This window comes from Coregonus lavaretus (genome assembly GCF_964263955.1).
Source record: "Coregonus lavaretus genome assembly, chromosome: 23".
Classification (NCBI taxonomy): Eukaryota; Metazoa; Chordata; class Actinopteri; order Salmoniformes; family Salmonidae; genus Coregonus; species Coregonus lavaretus.
The window spans coordinates 6,665,112-6,670,365 of NC_140010.1; positions in this window are offsets into that span (position 1 = coordinate 6,665,112).

Here is a 5,254-nt window from a genome sequence, read left to right on the forward strand (position 1 = left end):
ATCAATCCCCCTCATCTCCATAGCCTTGTCCCTATTCCCAGACCCTGGTCATAGATCTGGGATCGTCTTTCAGGTCTGACATGATTTGGATGGTTTCTATAGACACTATCAACAAGCAATTTGTTTGATCTACCAGAAGACAACTGCAGCTGTGTTGGCATGCGATAACTGTGTTTTACAGACTTACAGTTTACAGATCAGATGTCAACCTGATGGGAAACGTTATTTGGTTAATGATGGGTGGTCAGGGTTGGGGAAAGGAAGGGAATGTTTGGCTCAGACTAGTTTTTTGTGAAGAAGTTGACACAGGGCTCAAAATGGAAGTTGAGCTATTCAAGATATAGCTAGTCATCTATTATGAAGACCATAATTAGTTGATTTGTTGAATCAGATCTATTAGAGCTGGGCTGGAGAAAAGTAGGAGAAGTTTGGGGCTCCTAGAAACAGCTAGCCAGGTTGGGAGAATAGGTAACATTGCAACAGCTGTATAAACACACTGTTGGCCTATACATCTGTTCCACCACATCAAGTTATCCACCCAGCCTAGCTAGCCTACAGTTTCTTTCATATAGCGTTAGAGGGCTTTGGACACAAGGTTTGGAACCGAGCTGAAACTTTAGACAGAGGGATTTCTTAAAATGTATAATCACATGATGACAGTGTAAAGTCAGTAGTTGTAAGGTTACATCAGACGTTAGGACGTCTGTCATGTCGTTACTATATTATGTCAGCGTTCCCCAAACTCCGGTGCGCATTTCGTTTTTTTGCCCTTGCGCTATACAGCTGATTCAAATAATTAAAGCGTGATGATGAGTTGATTATTTGAATCAGCTGTGTAGTGCTAGGGCAAAAAAACAAATGTTTGTGGTCCCCAGGACTGAGTTTGAGGACCGCTGTATTATATCATATTATGAGTGTTATGTGCTGTAAACCTTCTGTAGAATAATTATTTTTCTTTCTGATCCCATATCAGGCCTGGAATCTGGAAATCTGGAAATGCTGATATTCAAGCAAAAATGCAATAATACAGTTGAAGAAGTGGTAAATATTGACCAAACAGTTTCCCTGCCCTTTGACCCTTTGTCTCCAACACATCCAGGATGATGGGGAAAATGTTTTGTCTGGCTAACAGACTGACTGACACACATCACAGACACCACAGCAAATGCTCTCCATGCCAGTAAGCAAAGCTATTATCATTCAATCATTCCAAATATGTCCCATACACAAACAATCTCCCTAGGGACTCTGTAAGCTGAGCCTGGCTGTGAATTACAGAAGCCATATTAGAGGGATTTTTCCATCAGGGTGCGAGTTGCAGTCACCACATGACGGCTACTTACTGCCGCCTCATGACGGCTAGTTGCTGTCGTTTCATGATGGCTAGTTAATGTCGTTTCATGACGGCTACTTACTGCCGCCTCATGACGGCTAGCTGTATTCTCTACACACTCTCCCTGGCGGACCTATAATAGTTGTTATAGATGGAGAGAGAGAGAAAGAGATATAGTAAGAGAAAGAGGAGAGAAATAGAGAGAGAGAGAGAGAGAGAGAGAGAGAGAGAGAGAGAGAGAGAGAGAGAGAGAGAGAGAGAGAGAGAGAGAGAGAGAGAGAGAGAGAGAGAGAGAGAGAGAGAGACAGCTGTCTATACGTGTCTGTCCACAGATCATCTCTAAATGGTGCCATGTGGAGCAAATGGACAGGGCTATGTGGAGATATGGTAATGTCAGCTCTGTCTTTTACACCTTGGGTTTAGGGGGAGCGAAAACCGTACGGGTGACATAAATACTGAAAGTTCCCACCACTGTTACCCCCCTTCACCCTCCTCCTCACACCTGTACACACACACCTCAGCATTGTGTGTGTCAAATAAAATGAAATACAATTTCATTTGTCACATGCTTCGTAAACAACAGGTGTGGACTAACAGTGAAATTCTTACTTACAGGCCCTTACCAACAATGCAGAGAAAGAAAATAGAGAAATAATAGAAAAGTAAAACACAATGAGTAACGATATCTTGGCTATATACACGGGTACCAGTACCGAGTCCATGTGCAGGAGTACGAGGTAATGGAGGTATATGCTGTACGTACATATACAGTAACTAGGAATTAAAGTGACAGATAGTAAACAGCAGCAGCAGTGTATGTGGTGACAAAGGTTAGCGCAAAAAGGGTCAATGCAGATAGTCCAGGTAGCTATTTGGTTAATTAACTATTTAACTAACTATTTAGCACTCTTATGGCTTGGGGGTATAAACTGTTCAGGGTCCTGCTGGTTCCAGACTTGGTGCATCGGTACCGCTTGCCGTGTGGTAGCAGAGAGAACAGTCTATGGCTTGGGTGGCTGGAGTCTTTGACAATTTTTAGGGCCTTCCTCTGATACCGCCTGGTATAGAGGTCCTGGATGGCAGGGAGCTCGACCCCAGTGATGTACTGGGCTGTACGCACTACCCTCTGTAGCACCTTGCGGTCGGATGCCAAGCAGTTGCTATACCAGGCGGTGATGCAGCCAAGATACTCTCAATGGTGTAGCTGTAGAACTTTTTGAGGATCAGAGGGCCCATGCCAATCTTTTCAACCTCCTGAGGGGGAAGAGACTGTGTTGGTGTGTTTAGACCATGATAGATCCTTAGTGATGTGAACACCATGGAACTTGAAGCTCTCGATCCGCTCCACTATAGCTCCGTCGATGTGAATGGGGGCGTGCTCGGCCCTCGTTTCCTGTAGTCCACGATAAACCCCTCTGTCTTACTTACGTTGAGGGAGGGGTTGCAGTCCTAGCACCACACTGCCAGGTCTCTGACCTACTCCCTATAGGCTGTCTCATCATCGTGGGTGATCAGGCAAACTACCATTGTGTCTGCTTGAAACATGTAGGTATTACAGACTGGGTCAAGGAGAGGTTGAAAATGTAAATGAAGACACTTGCCAGCTGGTCAGCGCATGCTATGCGTACTCATCCAGGTAATCCGTTGGCCCTGTGGCATTGTGAATGTTAACCTGTTTAAAGGTCTTACTCACATCGGCTACGGAGAGTGTGATCACACAGTCGTCCGGAACAGCGTGTGCTCTCACGTATGGTTCAGTGTTGCTTGTCTCGACGCGAGCATAGAAGGCTTTTAGCTCGTCTGGTAGGCTCACGTCACTGGGTTTCCGTGTGTAATCTGTGATAGTTTGCAAGTCCTGCCACATCTGACAAGCATCAGAGCCGGTGTAGTAGGATTTGATCTTAGTCCTGTCTTGATGCTTTGCCTGTTTGATGGTTAGTCGGAGGGCGTAGCGAGATTTATTGTCCAGATTAGTGTCCTGCTCCTTGAAAGCGGCAGTTCTAACCTTTAGCTCAGTGCGGATGTTGCCTGTAATCAAGCTGCTGACTGATGTGGTAAACTCCTCAATGCCATCGGATGAGTCCCAGAACATGTTCCAGTCTGTGCTAGCGAAACAGTCCTGTAGCTTAGCATCTGCTTCATCGGACCACTTCAGTATTGAGTGCGTCCTGTTTGAGTTTTTGCTTGCAAGCAGGAATCAGGAGGATAGAGTTATGGTCAGATTTGCCTAAATGAGGGCGAGGGAGAGCTTTGTATGCGTCTCTGTGTGGAGCAAAGGTGATCTAGAGTTTTTTTGCCTCTAGTTGCACAGGTGACATGCTGGTAGAAATGAGGTAAAACGGATTTAAGTTTTCCTGCATTCATATTACCGGTCACTAGGAGCACCGTCTCTGGATGAGCGTTTTCTTGTTTGCTTATGGCCCTATACAGCTCGTTGGTCTTAATGCCAGCATGATCTCTGTTTTGACGAACATATAAAACATATTTCAAGAGCAGCCTTTTTCCATCTTCGTAACATTGCAAAATTCTGAAACTTTTTGTCCAGAAATTATGTAGAAAAGCTAATCCATGCTTTTGTCACTTCAAGATTAGAATACTGTAATGCACTACTCTCCGGCTACCCGGATAAGGCACTGAATAAACTTCAGCTAGTGCTAAATATGCCTTATAGAATCTTGACTAGAACCCCAAAATGTGATCATATTACTCCAGTGCTTGCCTCTCTATAATGGCTTCGTGTTAAGGCTAGGAATGATTTCAAGGTTTTACTGCTAACCTACAAAGCATTACATGGACTTGCTCCTACCTATCTCGCCGATTTGGTCCTGCTGTACATACCTACACGTACGCTACGGTCACAAGACGAAGGCCTCCTTATTGTCCCTAGAATTTCTAAGCAAACAGCTGGAGGCAGGGCTTTCTCCTATAGAGCTACATTTTTATGGAATGGTCTGCCGATCTATGTGAGAGACGCAGACTCAACCTTTGTCTTTACTGAAGACTAATCTCTTCAGTAGGTCCTATGATTGAGTGTAGCCTGGGCCAGAGGTGCGAAGGTGAACCGCAAAGGCACTTGAGTGACGAACCACCCTTGCTGTCTCTGCCTGGCTGGCTCCCCTCTCTCCACTGGGATTCTCTGCCTCTGACCCTATTATGGGGGTTGAGTCTCTGGCTTGCTCTCGCTCTCCCATGCTGTCCCTAGGAGGGGTGCATCACGTCGTGCCAGGCTTTTCCCGCTATGCTCGACCTGAGTGGGTTGAGTCACTCATGTGATCTTCCTGCCTGTCCTCTGGCTCGTGCGGTAGGGGAGATCTTTGTGGTCTGTACTCGGCCTTGTCTTGGGTTAGTAAGTTAGTGGTCTGTTGATATCCCTTTGGTGGTGTAGGGGCTGTGCTTTGGAAAAGTGGGTGGGGTTTGTCCTGCCTGGTTGGCCTTGTCCGGGGGTAACTTTGGACAGGGCCACATGGTCCCCCGACCCCCCCTGTCTCAGTCTCCAGTATCTATGCTGCAATAGTCTATGTGCCGGGGGCATAAGGTCAGTCTGTCATATCTGGTGTAAATCTCCTGTCTTATCTGGTGTCCAGTGTGATCTTAGGTATGCTCCCTCTATTTCTCTCCTCTCTCTCTCTCAGGACTACCTGGCCTGACGACTCCTGGCTGTCCCCATCCCCAGTCCACCTGGTTGTGCTGTTCTGCCTGCGGCTATGGAACCCTAACCTGTTCACTGGTCGTGCTACCTTGTCCAGGACTGGCCGTTTCGACCCTCTCCCTCTCCTTATCTCGACTCTCTCTCTCTCTCTCTCTCTCTCTCTCTCTCTCTCTCTCTCTCTCTCTCTCTCTCTCTCTCTCTTTCCCTCTCTCTCTCAACCGCACCTGCTGTCTCAAACTCTGAATGCTCGGCTATGAAAAGCCAACTGACAT